The 16652-nt window shown below is 46.5% G+C and overlaps 1 long non-coding RNA gene across 1 annotated transcript in view; it reads right to left on the bottom strand.

The window, feature by feature from the left end:
- The window catches only part of LOC145536975 (uncharacterized), a 411144-nt gene that overhangs the window by 202307 nt on the left and 192185 nt on the right, over window positions 1-16652 (bottom strand). Inside the window, exons 85-91 of the long non-coding RNA XR_014076109.1 lie at window positions 14367-14677; window positions 12059-12369; window positions 9751-10061; window positions 7443-7753; window positions 5134-5444; window positions 2824-3134; window positions 517-827 (exon numbers count right to left, since the gene is read on the bottom strand). This is a non-coding gene — a long non-coding RNA (uncharacterized LOC145536975). The remainder of the gene's footprint in view (window positions 1-516; window positions 828-2823; window positions 3135-5133; window positions 5445-7442; window positions 7754-9750; window positions 10062-12058; window positions 12370-14366; window positions 14678-16652) is intronic.

Below are 16652 nucleotides of genomic sequence, written 5' to 3'. Positions count from 1 at the left end.
ATGACTCAAGAGACTTAGCACACACCAACCCCAAAGCCAGGTCTTTGCTCCGCTCCCCTGCAAGAACTGAGATAACATCAGCGTCAGGTCAGGACAAAGGTATTGACCCTGGGCTTTAGAGTGAACCTGCAAAGACACAGAAGTTCGCAGCTGGTGGGTGGGTTCAGACAATGTAGGCCTTCCACTACATTTGTGATTTTCATCCACTTGAGCATCTGCAGGCTCCTAGAAAATATTCTGACTCAAACCAGCAAGTCAGTGTATTCCCATTCCTTCCATACAGGTCCTTCTTGCTCCAAGCCATGGTACTTTATTTAGACTTTTGGTCACCCTCAACTTCGTCAATGGCATCACCTATTTAAGGTACTTGGCATTAGGCCAGTCCATTGCACTCTGTCACTCCTGTCACAATGGGCCCAGGCCCTACAAAGGGCAGATTCACAAGACAAGTGCCCCCATTTTCAGTGCTTGGCTCTAAGGCCCACCACAATGTTAGGAAACTGAGGCCCCGCTTACCTCCTTCCTGTGACTGGACTTCCTGGCAGCAGCTGGAGGGCTCCTTGGTCCTGGGCCCTCACTGATCAGATACTAAGCCTAGAACCTGACTGTCCACCGATCCTGCCAGATCACACAGAAAAGGTTGAGGGCCAGGCTTGAGTTCAGGTTCTGTTGTTCCTAAGTTGATCTGACCGGCCTCCACTGCTAGGCTTCGCAAGGAAGAGCAGCTCACAGCTTTGGCCTGATCAAACTGTTTCCGCACGATGGCAGTGCTGTCCCAGAAGAGAGACATCTTGCTTCAACCATTCTTCTGCCTCTGCCGTTTGAACCTGAAAAAAACACCATAAACAGACAGACACCAGGAAATATGGCTGACTTGTATTTGACTCAATTCAGAGAAACCTGGTTATATTTCTACATTTTCTTTTTGGTTTCCATTGGACAAAGCTACCCAACTTTATCACTCATCTTCTGTTTTCCAGATTTCAATTTTTACTTGATCCCTTCTTTTTTTTTTTTATCTCCAGCATTTTTTCAAACTATCAAACTGTTTGGAGGCATCAAGTGGCAAACCTCTGGCATCCATGCGTAAGACACAAAAGAAATTGACTATACCTAAGGACTTGCCAAATCTAGGCAACAGGCCACATGTTTATTATCTTGTCTCACTCAGATGGTAAAGCATCCGCCTGCAATGCAAGAGACCCAGGTTTGATCCACGGGTCAGGAAGATTCCCTGGAAAAGGTCCTGGCTATGCACTCCAGTATTCTGGCCTGGAGAATTCAATGGACAAGAGGAGCCTCGTGGGTCTAAAGAGTCCGTGGAGTCCAAAGAGTCAGGCACAACTGAGGGAATAACACACACACTTCCCAAATTTGCTGGAGTCTTCATATTCTAGGCTTTGTGTGTTGAGTTGAAGAAGCCATTTGAGAAGCTCTAGGATGACCCAGATACTTCTCATGACTGAATGCAGACAATGCCCTACTTGTAATCATACACTCTTACATGGCTATCAATTCCAATCAGATGGCACACGTGACTTTGTCTCATACTATCATCATATATAATTGGAAAAAAACAAGTATTTTCCATCTCATAAATGGCCTTAGCTAGAGTTCAGTTCAGTAGCTCAGTCGTGTCCAACTCTTTGCAACCCCACGGACTGCAGCACTCCAGGCTTTCCTTTCCATCACCAACTCCCAGAGCTTGCTCCAACTCATGTCCATGGAGTCAGTGATGCCATCCACCCATCTCATCCTCTGTCATCCCCTTCTCTTCCCACTTTCAGTCTTTCCCGCTATCAAGGTCTTGTCAAGTGAGTCAGTTCTTCGTATCAGACGACCAAAATATAGGAGTTTCAGCTTCAGCATCAGTCCCTCCAATGTATATTCGGGGTAGATTTCCTTTAGGATGGACTGGTTGGATCTCTGTGCAGTCCAAGGGACTCTCAAGAGTCTCCTGCCACACCACAGCTCAAAAGCATCAATGCTTTGATGCTCACCTGTCCTTATATTCCAACTCTCACATCCATGCATGCCTGCCAGAAAAACCATTGCTTTGACCAGACGGACCTTTGTTGGCAAAGAAATGTCTCTGTTTTTTAATATGCTGTCTAGGTGGGTCATAGCTTTACTTCCAAGCAGCAAGCGTCTTTTAATTCCATGGCTGCGGTCACCATCTGCAGTGATTTTTGAGTCCCCCAAAATAAAGTAAAGTACAGCAGTTTGCTTTCCATCTTAAAGCACAGGAAGGAAATAATGCTATCCTCCCTGGCAGGCTGCAGTCCATAGCGTCGCACAGAGTCTGACATGACTCAAGAGACTTAGCACACACCAACCCCAAAGCCAGGTCTTTGCCCCGCTCCCCTACAAGAACTGAGATAACATCAGCGTCAGGTCAGGACAAAGGTATTGACCCTGGGCTGTAGAGTGAACCTGCAAAGACACAGAAGTTCGCAGCTGGTGGGTGGGTTCAGACAATGTAGGCCTTCCACTACATTTGTGATTTTCATCCACTTGAGCATCTGCAGGCTCCTAGAAAATATTCTGACTCAAACCAGCAAGTCAGTGTATTCCCACTCCTTCCATACAGGTCCTTCTTGCTCCAAGCCATGGTACTTTATTTAGACTTTTGGTCACCCTCAACTTCGTCAATGGCATCACCTATTTAAGGTACTTGGCATTAGGCCAGTCCATTGCACTCTGTCACTCCTGTCACAATGGGCCCAGGCCCTACAAAGGGCAGATTCACAAGACAAGTGCCCCCATTTTCAGTGCTTGGCTCTAAGGCCCACCACAATGTTAGGAAACTGAGGCCCCGCTTACCTCCTTCCTGTGACTGGACTTCCTGGCAGCAGCTGGAGGGCTCCTTGGTCCTGGGACCTCACTGATCAGATACTAAGCCTAGAACCTGACTGTCCACCGATCCTGCCAGATCACACAGAAAAGGTTGAGGGCCAGGCTTGAGTTCAGGTTCTGTTGTTCCTAAGTTGATCTGACCGGCCTCCACTGCTAGGCCTCGCAAGGAAGAGCAGCTCACAGCTTTGGCCTGATCAAACTGTTTCCGCACGATGGCAGTGCTGTCCCAGAAGAGAGACATCTTGTTTCAACCATTCTTCTGCCTCTGCCCTTTGAACCTGAAAAAGACACCATAAACAGACAGACACCAGGAAATATGGCTGACTTGTATTTGACTCAATTCAGAGAAACCTGGTTATATTTCTACATTTTCTTTTTGGTTTCCATTGGACAAAGGTACCCAACTTTATCACTCATCTTCTGTTTTCCAGATTTCAATTTTTACTTGATCCCTTCTTTTTTTTTTTTTTATCTCCAGCATTTTTTCAAACTATCAAACTGTTTGGAGGCATCAAGTGGCAAACCTCTGGCATCCATGCGTATGACACAAAAGAAAATGACTATACCTAAGGACTTGCCAAACCTAGGCAACAAGCCACATGTTTATTATCTTGTCTCACTCAGATGGTAAAGCATCTGCCTGCAATGCAGGAGACCCAGGTTTGATCCTCGGGTCAGGAACATTCCCTGGAAAAGGTCCTGGCTATGCACTCCAGTATTCTGGCCTGGAGAATTCAATGGACAAGAGGAGCCTGGTGGGTCTAAAGAGTCCGTGGGGTCCAAAGAGTCAGGCACAACTGAGGGAATAACACACACACTTCCCAAATTTCCTGGAGTCTTCATATTCTAGGCTTTGTGTGTAGAGTTGAAGAAGCCATTTGGTGAAGCTCTAGGATGATCCAGATACTTCCCATGACTGAATGCAGACAATGCCCTACTTGTAATCATACACTCTTACATGGCTACCAATTCCAATCAGATGGCACACGTGACTTTGTCTCATACTATCATCATATATAATTGGAAAACAACAAGTATTTTCCATCTCATAAATGGCCTTAGCTAGAGTTCAGTTCAGTAGCTCAGTCGTGTCCAACTCTTTGCAACCCCACGGACTGCAGCACGCCAGGCTTTCCTTTCCATCACCAACTCCCAGAGCTTGCTCCAACTCATGTCCATGGAGTCAGTGATGCCATCCACCCATCTCATCCTCTGTCATCCCCTTCTCTTCCCACTTTCAGTCTTTCCCGCTATCAAGGTCTTGTCAAGTGAGTCAGTTCTTCGTATCAGACGACCAAAATATAGGAGTTTCAGCTTCAGCATCAGTCCCTCCAATGTATATTCGGGGTAGATTTCCTTTAGGATGGACTGGTTGGATCTCTGTGCAGTCCAAGGGACTCTCAAGAGTCTCCTGCCACACCACAGCTCAAAAGCATCAATGCTTTGATGCTCACCTGTCCTTATATTCCAACTCTCACATCCATGCATGCCTGCCAGAAAAACCATTGCTTTGACCAGACGGACCTTTGTTGGCAAAGAAATGTCTCTGTTTTTTAATATGCTGTCTAGGTGGGTCATAGCTTTACTTCCAAGGAGCAAGCGTCTTTTAATTCCATGGCTGCAGTCACCATCTGCAGTGATTTTGGAGTCCCCCAAAATAAAGTAAAGTACAGCAGTTTGCTTTCCATCTTAAAGCACAGGAAGGAAATAATGCTATCCTCCCTGGCAGGCTGCAGTCCATAGCGTCGCACAGAGTCTGACATGACTCAAGAGACTTAGCACACACCAACCCCAAAGCCAGGTCTTTGCCCCGCTCCCCTGCAAGAACTGAGATAACATCAGCGTCAGGTCAGGACAAAGGTATTGACCCTGGGCTTTAGAGTGAACCTGCAAAGACACAGAAGTTCGCAGCTGGTGGGTGGGTTCAGACAATGTAGGCCTTCCACTACATTTGTGATTTTCATCCACTTGAGCATCTGCAGGCTCCTAGAAAATATTCTGACTCAAACCAGCAAGTCAGTGTATTCCCATTCCTTCCATACAGGTCCTTCTTGCTCCAAGCCATGGTACTTTATTTAGACTTTTGGTCACCCTCAACTTCGTCAGTGGCATCACCTATTTAAGGTACTTGGCATTAGGCCAGTCCATTGCACTCTGTCACTCCTGTCACAATGGGCCCAGGCCCTACAAAGCGCAGATTCACAAGACAAGTGCCCCCATTTTCAGTGCTTGGCTCTAAGGCCCACCACAATGTTAGGAAACTGAGGCCCCGCTTACCTCCTTCCTGTGACTGGACTTCCTGGCAGCAGCTGGAGGGCTCCGTGGTCCTGGGCCCTCACTGATCAGATACTAAGCCTAGAACCTGACTGTCCACCGATCCTGCCACATCACACAGAAAAGGTTGAGGGCCAGGCTTGAGTTCAGGTTCTGTTGTTCCTAAGTTGATCTGACCGGCCTCCACTGCTAGGCCTCGCAAGGAAGAGCAGCTCACAGCTTTGGCCTGATCAAACTGTTTCCGCACGATGGCAGTGCTGTCCCAGAAGAGAGACATCTTGTTTCAACCATTCTTCTGCCTCTGCCCTTTGAACCTGAAAAAAACACCATAAACAGACAGACACCAGGAAATATGGCTGACTTGTATTTGACTCAATTCAAAGAAACCTGGTTATATTTCTACATTTTCTTTTTGGTTTCCATTGGACAAAGGTACCCAACTTTATCACTCATCTTCTGTTTTCCAGATTTCAATTTTTACGTGATCCCCTCTTTTTTTTTTTTTATCTCCAGCATTTTTTCAAACTATCAAACTGTTTGGAGGCATCAAGTGGCAAACCTCTGGCATCCATGCGTAAGACACAAAAGAAATTGACTATACCTAAGGACTTGCCAAACCTAGGCAACAAGCCACATGTTTATTATCTTGTCTCACTCAGATGGTAAAGCATCCGCCTGCAATGCAGTGGACCCAGGTTTGATCCTCGGGTCAGGAAGATTCCCTGGAAAAAGTCCTGGCTATGCACTCCAGTATTCTGGCCTGGAGAATTCAATGGACAAGAGGAGCCTGGTGGGTCTAAAGAGTCCGTGGGGTCCAAAGAGTCAGGCACAACTGAGGGAATAACACACACACTTCCCAAATTTGCTGGAGTCTTCATATTCTAGGCTTTGTGTGTTGAGTTGAAGAAGCCATTTGGTGAAGCTCTAGGATGACCCAGATACTTCCCATGGCTGAATGCAGACAATGCCCTACTTGTAATCATACACTCTTACATGGCTATCAATTCCAATCAGATGGCACACGTGACTTTGTCTCATACTATCATCATATATAATTGGAAAAAAACAAGTATTTTCCATCTCATAAATGGCCTTAGCTAGAGTTCAGTTCAGTAACTCAGTCGTGTCCAACTCTTTGCAACCCCACGGACTGCAGCACGCCAGGCTTTCCTTTCCATCACCAACTCCCAGAGCTTGCTCCAACTCATGTCCATGGAGTCAGTGATGCCATCCACCCATCTCATCCTCTGTCATCCCCTTCTCTTCCCACTTTCAGTCTTTCCCGCTATCAAGGTCTTGTCAATTGAGTCAGTTCTTCGTATCAGACGACCAAAATATAGGAGTTTCAGCTTCAGCATCAGTCCCTCCAATGTATATTCGGGGTAGATTTCCTTTAGGATGGACTGGTTGGATCTTTGTGCAGTCCAAGGGACTCTCAAGAGTCTCCTGCCACACCACAGCTCAAAAGCATCAATGCTTTGATGCTCACCTGTCCTTATATTCCAACTCTCACATCCATGCATGCCTGCCAGAAAAACCATTGCTTTGACCAGACGGACCTTTGTTGGCAAGGAAATGTCTCTGTTTTTTAATATGCTGTCTAGGTTGGTCATAGCTTTACTTCCAAGGAGCAAGCGTCTTTTAATTTGATGGCTGCAGTCACCATCTGCAGTGATTTTGGAGTCCCCCAAAATAAAGTAAAGTACAGCAGTTTGCTTTCCATCTTAAAGCACAGGAAGGAAATAATGCTATCCTCCCTGGCAGGCTGCAGTCCATAGCGTCGCACAGAGTCTGACATGACTCAAGAGACTTAGCACACACCAACCCCAAAGCCTGGCCTTTGACCCGCTCCCCTGCAAGAACTGAGATAACATCAGCGTCAGGTCAGGACAAAGGTATTGACCCTGGGCTTTAGAGTGAACCTGCAAAGACACAGCAGTTCGCAGCTGGTGGGTGGGTTCAGACAATGTAGGCCTTCCACTACATTTGTGATTTTCATCCACTTGAGCATCTGCAGGCTCCTAGAAAATATTCTGACTCAAACCAGCAGGTCAGTGTATTGCCACTCCTTCCATACAGGTCCTTCTTGCTCCAAGCCATGGTACTTTATTTAGACTTTTGGTCACCCTCAACTTCGTCAATGGCATCACCTATTTAAGGTACTTGGCATTAGGCCAGTCCATTGCACTCTGTCACTCCTGTCACAATGGGCCCAGGCCCTACAAAGGGCAGATTCACAGGACAAGTGCCCCCATTTTCAGTGCTTGGCTCTAAGGCCCACCACAATGTTAGGAAACTGAGGCCCCGCTTACCTCCTTCCTGTGACTGGACTTCCTGGCAGCAGCTGGAGGGCTCCTTGGTCCTGGGCCCTCACTGATCAGATACTAAGCCTAGAACCTGACTGTCCACCGATCCTGCCAGATCACACAGAAAAGGTTGAGGGCCAGGCTTGAGTTCAGGTTCTGTTGTTCCTAAGTTGATCTGACCGGCCTCCACTGCTAGGCCTCGCAAGGAAGAGCAGCTCACACCTTTTGCCTGATCAAACTGTTTCCGCACGATGGCAGTGCTGTCCCAGAAGAGAGACATCTTGTTTCAACCATTCTTCTGCCTCTGCCCTTTGAACCTGAAAAAGACACCATAAACAGACAGACACCAGGAAATATGGCTGACTTGTATTTGACTCAATTCAGAGAAACCTGGTTATATTTCTACATTTTCTTTTTGGTTTCCATTGGACAAAGGTACCCAACTTTATCACTCATCTTCTGTTTTCCAGATTTCAATTTTTACTTGATCCCTTCTTTTTTTTTTTTTATCTCCAGCATTTTTTCAAACTATCAAACTGTTTGGAGGCATCAAGTGGCAAACCTCTGGCATCCATGCGTAAGACACAAAAGAAATTGACTATACCTAAGGACTTGCCAAATCTAGGCAACAGGCCACATGTTTATTATCTTGTCTCACTCAGATGGTAAAGCATCTGCCTGCAATGCAAGAGACCCAGGTTTGATCCACAGGTCAGGAAGATTCCCTGGAAAAGGTCCTGGCTATGCACTCCAGTATTCTGGCCTGGAGAATTCAATGGACAAGAGGAGCCTGGTGGGTCTAAAGAGTCCGTGGGGTCCAAAGAGTCAGGCACAACTGAGGGAATAACACACACACTTCCCAAATTTGCTGGAGTCTTCATATTCTAGGCTTTGTGTGTTGAGTTGAAGAAGCCATTTGGTGAAGCTCTAGGATGACCCAGATACTTCTCATGACTGAATGCAGACAATGCCCTACTTGTAATCATACACTCTTACATGGCTATCAATTCCAATCAGATGGCACACGTGACTTTGTCTCATACTATCATCATATATAATTGGAAAAAAACAAGTATTTTCCATCTCATAAATGGCCTTAGCTAGAGTTCAGTTCAGTAGCTCAGTCGTGTCCAACTCTTTGCAACCCCACGGACTGCAGCACGCCAGGCTTTCCTTTCCATCACCAACTCCCAGAGCTTGCTCCAACTCATGTCCATGGAGTCAGTGATGCCATCCACCCATCTCATCCTCTGTCATCCCCTTCTCTTCCCACTTTCAGTCTTTCCCGCTATCAAGGTCTTGTCAAGTGAGTCAGTTCTTCGTATCAGACGACCAAAATATAGGAGTTTCAGCTTCAGCATCAGTCCCTCCAATGTATATTCGGGGTAGATTTCCTTTAGGATGGACTGGTTGGATCTCTGTGCAGTCCAAGGGACTCTCAAGAGTCTCCTGCCACACCACAGCTCAAAAGCATCAATGCTTTGATGCTCACCTGTCCTTATATTCCAACTCTCACATCCATGCATGCCTGCCAGAAAAACCATTGCTTTGACCAGACGGACCTTTGTTGGCAAAGAAATGTCTCTGTTTTTTAATATGCTGTCTAGGTGGGTCATAGCTTTACTTCCAAGGAGCAAGCGTCTTTTAATTCCATGGCTGCAGTCACCATCTGCAGTGATTTTGGAGTCCCCCAAAATGAAGTAAAGTACAGCAGTTTGCTTTCCATCTTAAAGCACAGGAAGGAAATAATGCTATCCTCCCTGGCAGGCTGCAGTCCATAGCGTCGCACAGAGTCTGACATGACTCAAGAGACTTAGCACACACCAACCCCAAAGCCAGGTCTTTGCCCCGCTGCCCTGCAAGAACTGAGATAACATCAGCGTCAGGTCAGGACAAAGGTATTGACCCTGGGCTTTAGAGTGAACCTGCAAAGACACAGAAGTTCGCAGCTGGTGGGTGGGTTCAGACAATGTAGGCCTTCCACTACATTTGTGATTTTCATCCACTTGAGCATCTGCAGGCTCCTAGAAAATATTCTGACTCAAACCAGCAAGTCAGTGTATTCCCATTCCTTCTATACAGGTCCTTCTTGCTCCAAGCCATGGTACTTTATTTAGACTTTTGGTCACCCTCAACTTCGTCAATGGCATCACCTATTTAAGGTACTTGGCATTAGGCCAGTCCATTGCACTCTGTCACTCTGTCACAATGGGCCCAGGCCCTACAAAGGGCAGATTCACAAGACAAGTGCCCCCATTTTCAGTGCTTGGCTCTAAGGCCCACCACAATGTTAGGAAACTGAGGCCCCGCTTACCTCCTTCCTGTGACTGGACTTCCTGGCAGCAGCTGGAGGGCTCCGTGGTCCTGGGCCCTCACTGATCAGATACTAAGCCTAGAACCTGACTGTCCACCGATCCTGCCAGATCACACAGAAAAGGTTGAGGGCCAGGCTTGAGTTCAGGTTCTGTTGTTCCTAAGTTGATCTGACCGGCCTCCACTGCTAGGCCTCGCAAGGAAGAGCAGCTCACACCTTTGGCCTGATCAAACTGTTTCCGCCCGATGGCAGTGCTGTCCCAGAAGAGAGACATCTTGTTTCAACCATTCTTCTGCCTCTGCCCTTTGAACCTGAAAAAAACACCATAAACAGACAGACACCAGGAAATATGGCTGACTTGTATTTGACTCAATTCAAAGAAACCTGGTTATATTTCTACATTTTCTTTTTGATTTCCATTGGAGAAAGGTACCCAACTTTATCACTCATCTTCTGTTTTCCAGATTTCAATTTTTACTTGATCACGTCTTTTATTTTTTTATCTCCAGCATTTTTTCAAACTATCAAACTGTTTGGAGGCATCAAGTGGCAAACCTCTGGCATCCATGCGTATGACACAAAAGAAAATGACTATACCTAAGGACTTGCCAAACCTAGGCAACAAGCCTCATGTTTATTATCTTGTCTCACTCAGATGGTAAAGCATCCGCCTGCAATGCAGGAGACCCAGGTTTGATCCTCGGGTCAGGAAGATTCCCTGGAAAAGGTCCTGGCTATGCACTCCAGTATTCTGGCCTGGAGAATTCAATGGACAAGAGGAGCCTGGTGGGTCTAAAGAGTCCGTGGGGTCCAAAGAGTCAGGCACAACTGAGGGAATAACACACACACTTCCCAAATTTGCTGGAGTCTTCATATTCTAGGCTTTGTGTGTAGAGTTGAAGAAGCCATTTGGTGAAGCTCTAGGATGATCCAGATACTTCCCATGACTGAATGCAGACAATGCCCTACTTGTAATCATACACTCTTACATGGCTATCAATTCCAATCAGATGGCACACGTGACTTTGTCTCATACTATCATCATATATAATTGGAAAAAAACAAGTATTTTCCATCTCATAAATGGCCTTAGCTAGAGTTCAGTTCAGTAGCTCAGTCGTGTCCAACTCTTTGCAACCCCACGGACTGCAGCACGCCAGGCTTTCCTTTCCATCACCAACTCCCAGAGCTTGCTCCAACTCATGTCCATGGAGTCAGTGATGCCATCCACCCATCTCATCCTCTGTCATCCCCTTCTCTTCCCACTTTCAGTCTTTCCCGCTATCAAGGTCTTGTCAAGTGAGTCAGTTCTTCGTATCAGACGACCAAAATATAGGAGTTTCAGCTTCAGCATCAGTCCCTCCAATGTATATTCGGGGTAGATTTCCTTTAGGATGGACTGGTTGGATCTTTGTGCAGTCCAAGGGACTCTCAAGAGTCTCCTGCCACACCACAGCTCAAAAGCATCAATGCTTTGATGCTCACCTGTCCTTATATTCCAACTCTCACATCCATGCATGCCTGCCAGAAAAACCATTGCTTTGACCAGACGGACCTTTGTTGGCAAGGAAATGTCTCTGTTTTTTAATATGCTGTCTAGGTTGGTCATAGCTTTACTTCCAAGGAGCAAGCGTCTTTTAATTTGATGGCTGCAGTCACCATCTGCAGTGATTTTGGAGTCCCCCAAAATAAAGTAAAGTACAGCAGTTTGCTTTCCATCTTAAAGCACAGGAAGGAAATAATGCTATCCTCCCTGGCAGGCTGCAGTCCATAGCGTCGCACAGAGTCTGACATGACTCAAGAGACTTAGCACACACCAACCCCAAAGCCTGGCCTTTGACCCGCTCCCCTGCAAGAACTGAGATAACATCAGCGTCAGGTCAGGACAAAGGTATTGACCCTGGGCTTTAGAGTGAACCTGCAAAGACACAGCAGTTCGCAGCTGGTGGGTGGGTTCAGACAATGTAGGCCTTCCACTACATTTGTGATTTTCATCCACTTGAGCATCTGCAGGCTCCTAGAAAATATTCTGACTCAAACCAGCAGGTCAGTGTATTGCCACTCCTTCCATACAGGTCCTTCTTGCTCCAAGCCATGGTACTTTATTTAGACTTTTGGTCACCCTCAACTTCGTCAATGGCATCACCTATTTAAGGTACTTGGCATTAGGCCAGTCCATTGCACTCTGTCACTCCTGTCACAATGGGCCCAGGCCCTACAAAGGGCAGATTCACAAGACAAGTGCCCCCATTTTCAGTGCTTGGCTCTAAGGCCCACCACAATGTTAGGAAACTGAGGCCCCGCTTACCTCCTTCCTGTGACTGGACTTCCTGGCAGCAGCTGGAGGGCTCCTTGGTCCTGGGCCCTCACTGATCAGATACTAAGCCTAGAACCTGACTGTCCACCGATCCTGCCAGATCACACAGAAAAGGTTGAGGGCCAGGCTTGAGTTCAGGTTCTGTTGTTCCTAAGTTGATCTGACCGGCCTCCACTGCTAGGCCTCGCAAGGAAGAGCAGCTCACACCTTTTGCCTGATCAAACTGTTTCCGCACGATGGCAGTGCTGTCCCAGAAGAGAGACATCTTGTTTCAACCATTCTTCTGCCTCTGCCCTTTGAACCTGAAAAAGACACCATAAACAGACAGACACCAGGAAATATGGCTGACTTGTATTTGACTCAATTCAGAGAAACCTGGTTATATTTCTACATTTTCTTTTTGGTTTCCATTGGACAAAGGTACCCAACTTTATCACTCATCTTCTGTTTTCCAGATTTCAATTTTTACTTGATCCCTTCTTTTTTTTTTTTTATCTCCAGCATTTTTTCAAACTATCAAACTGTTTGGAGGCATCAAGTGGCAAACCTCTGGCATCCATGCGTAAGACACAAAAGAAATTGACTATACCTAAGGACTTGCCAAATCTAGGCAACAGGCCACATGTTTATTATCTTGTCTCACTCAGATGGTAAAGCATCTGCCTGCAATGCAAGAGACCCAGGTTTGATCCACAGGTCAGGAAGATTCCCTGGAAAAGGTCCTGGCTATGCACTCCAGTATTCTGGCCTGGAGAATTCAATGGACAAGAGGAGCCTGGTGGGTCTAAAGAGTCCGTGGGGTCCAAAGAGTCAGGCACAACTGAGGGAATAACACACACACTTCCCAAATTTGCTGGAGTCTTCATATTCTAGGCTTTGTGTGTTGAGTTGAAGAAGCCATTTGGTGAAGCTCTAGGATGACCCAGATACTTCTCATGACTGAATGCAGACAATGCCCTACTTGTAATCATACACTCTTACATGGCTATCAATTCCAATCAGATGGCACACGTGACTTTGTCTCATACTATCATCATATATAATTGGAAAAAAACAAGTATTTTCCATCTCATAAATGGCCTTAGCTAGAGTTCAGTTCAGTAGCTCAGTCGTGTCCAACTCTTTGCAACCCCACGGACTGCAGCACGCCAGGCTTTCCTTTCCATCACCAACTCCCAGAGCTTGCTCCAACTCATGTCCATGGAGTCAGTGATGCCATCCACCCATCTCATCCTCTGTCATCCCCTTCTCTTCCCACTTTCAGTCTTTCCCGCTATCAAGGTCTTGTCAAGTGAGTCAGTTCTTCGTATCAGACGACCAAAATATAGGAGTTTCAGCTTCAGCATCAGTCCCTCCAATGTATATTCGGGGTAGATTTCCTTTAGGATGGACTGGTTGGATCTCTGTGCAGTCCAAGGGACTCTCAAGAGTCTCCTGCCACACCACAGCTCAAAAGCATCAATGCTTTGATGCTCACCTGTCCTTATATTCCAACTCTCACATCCATGCATGCCTGCCAGAAAAACCATTGCTTTGACCAGACGGACCTTTGTTGGCAAAGAAATGTCTCTGTTTTTTAATATGCTGTCTAGGTGGGTCATAGCTTTACTTCCAAGGAGCAAGCGTCTTTTAATTCCATGGCTGCAGTCACCATCTGCAGTGATTTTGGAGTCCCCCAAAATGAAGTAAAGTACAGCAGTTTGCTTTCCATCTTAAAGCACAGGAAGGAAATAATGCTATCCTCCCTGGCAGGCTGCAGTCCATAGCGTCGCACAGAGTCTGACATGACTCAAGAGACTTAGCACACACCAACCCCAAAGCCAGGTCTTTGCCCCGCTGCCCTGCAAGAACTGAGATAACATCAGCGTCAGGTCAGGACAAAGGTATTGACCCTGGGCTTTAGAGTGAACCTGCAAAGACACAGAAGTTCGCAGCTGGTGGGTGGGTTCAGACAATGTAGGCCTTCCACTACATTTGTGATTTTCATCCACTTGAGCATCTGCAGGCTCCTAGAAAATATTCTGACTCAAACCAGCAAGTCAGTGTATTCCCATTCCTTCTATACAGGTCCTTCTTGCTCCAAGCCATGGTACTTTATTTAGACTTTTGGTCACCCTCAACTTCGTCAATGGCATCACCTATTTAAGGTACTTGGCATTAGGCCAGTCCATTGCACTCTGTCACTCTGTCACAATGGGCCCAGGCCCTACAAAGGGCAGATTCACAAGACAAGTGCCCCCATTTTCAGTGCTTGGCTCTAAGGCCCACCACAATGTTAGGAAACTGAGGCCCCGCTTACCTCCTTCCTGTGACTGGACTTCCTGGCAGCAGCTGGAGGGCTCCGTGGTCCTGGGCCCTCACTGATCAGATACTAAGCCTAGAACCTGACTGTCCACCGATCCTGCCAGATCACACAGAAAAGGTTGAGGGCCAGGCTTGAGTTCAGGTTCTGTTGTTCCTAAGTTGATCTGACCGGCCTCCACTGCTAGGCCTCGCAAGGAAGAGCAGCTCACACCTTTGGCCTGATCAAACTGTTTCCGCCCGATGGCAGTGCTGTCCCAGAAGAGAGACATCTTGTTTCAACCATTCTTCTGCCTCTGCCCTTTGAACCTGAAAAAAACACCATAAACAGACAGACACCAGGAAATATGGCTGACTTGTATTTGACTCAATTCAAAGAAACCTGGTTATATTTCTACATTTTCTTTTTGATTTCCATTGGAGAAAGGTACCCAACTTTATCACTCATCTTCTGTTTTCCAGATTTCAATTTTTACTTGATCACGTCTTTTATTTTTTTATCTCCAGCATTTTTTCAAACTATCAAACTGTTTGGAGGCATCAAGTGGCAAACCTCTGGCATCCATGCGTATGACACAAAAGAAAATGACTATACCTAAGGACTTGCCAAACCTAGGCAACAAGCCTCATGTTTATTATCTTGTCTCACTCAGATGGTAAAGCATCCGCCTGCAATGCAGGAGACCCAGGTTTGATCCTCGGGTCAGGAAGATTCCCTGGAAAAGGTCCTGGCTATGCACTCCAGTATTCTGGCCTGGAGAATTCAATGGACAAGAGGAGCCTGGTGGGTCTAAAGAGTCCGTGGGGTCCAAAGAGTCAGGCACAACTGAGGGAATAACACACACACTTCCCAAATTTGCTGGAGTCTTCATATTCTAGGCTTTGTGTGTAGAGTTGAAGAAGCCATTTGGTGAAGCTCTAGGATGATCCAGATACTTCCCATGACTGAATGCAGACAATGCCCTACTTGTAATCATACACTCTTACATGGCTATCAATTCCAATCAGATGGCACACGTGACTTTGTCTCATACTATCATCATATATAATTGGAAAAAAACAAGTATTTTCCATCTCATAAATGGCCTTAGCTAGAGTTCAGTTCAGTAGCTCAGTCGTGTCCAACTCTTTGCAACCCCACGGACTGCAGCACGCCAGGCTTTCCTTTCCATCACCAACTCCCAGAGCTTGCTCCAACTCATGTCCATGGAGTCAGTGATGCCATCCACCCATCTCATCCTCTGTCATCCCCTTCTCTTCCCACTTTCAGTCTTTCCCGCTATCAAGGTCTTGTCAAGTGAGTCAGTTCTTCGTATCAGACGACCAAAATATAGGAGTTTCAGCTTCAGCATCAGTCCCTCCAATGTATATTCGGGGTAGATTTCCTTTAGGATGGACTGGTTGGATCTCTGTGCAGTCCAAGGGACTCTCAAGAGTCTCCTGCCACACCACAGCTCAAAAGCATCAATGCTTTGATGCTCACCTGTCCTTATATTCCAACTCTCACATCCATGCATGCCTGCCAGAAAAACCATTGCTTTGACCAGACGGACCTTTGTTGGCAAAGAAATGTCTCTGTTTTTTAATATGCTGTCTAGGTTGCTCATAGCTTTACTTCCAAGGAGCAAGCGTCTTTTAATTTCATGGCTGCAGTCACCATCTGCAGTGATTTTGGAGTCCCCCAAAATAAAGTAAAGTACAGCAGTTTGCTTTCCATCTTAAAGCACAGGAAGGAAATAATGCTATCCTCCCTGGCAGGCTGCAGTCCATAGCGTCGCACAGAGTCTGACATGACTCAAGAGACTTAGCACACACCAACCCCAAAGCCAGGTCTTTGCCCCGCTGCCCTGCAAGAACTGAGATAATATCAGCGTCAGGTCAGGACAAAGGTATTGACCCTGGGCTTTAGAGTGAACCTGCAAAGACACAGAAGTTCGCAGCTGGTGGGTGGGTTCAGACAATGTAGGCCTTCCACTACATTTGTGATTTTCATCCACTTGAGCATCTGCAGGCTCCTAGAAAATATTCTGACTCAAACCAGCAAGTCAGTGTATTCCCATTCCTTCCATACAGGTCCTCCTTGCTCCAAGCCATGGTACTTTATTTAGACTTTTGGTCACCCTCAACTTCGTCAATGGCATCACCTATTTAAGGTACTTGGCATTAGGCCAGTCCATTGCACTCTGTCACTCCTGTCACAATGGGCCCAGGCCCTACAAAGGGCAGATTCACAAGACAAGTGCCCCCATTTTCAGTGCTTGGCTCTAAGGCCCACCACAATGTT

The sequence above is a fragment of the Giraffa tippelskirchi genome, chromosome X (assembly GCF_054371585.1).
Source record: "Giraffa tippelskirchi isolate mGirTip1 chromosome X, T2T-mGirTip1v1.2.pri, whole genome shotgun sequence".
NCBI classification, from domain to species: domain Eukaryota; kingdom Metazoa; phylum Chordata; class Mammalia; order Artiodactyla; family Giraffidae; genus Giraffa; species Giraffa tippelskirchi.
This window is presented reverse-complemented; position numbering and strand designations above follow the sequence as displayed.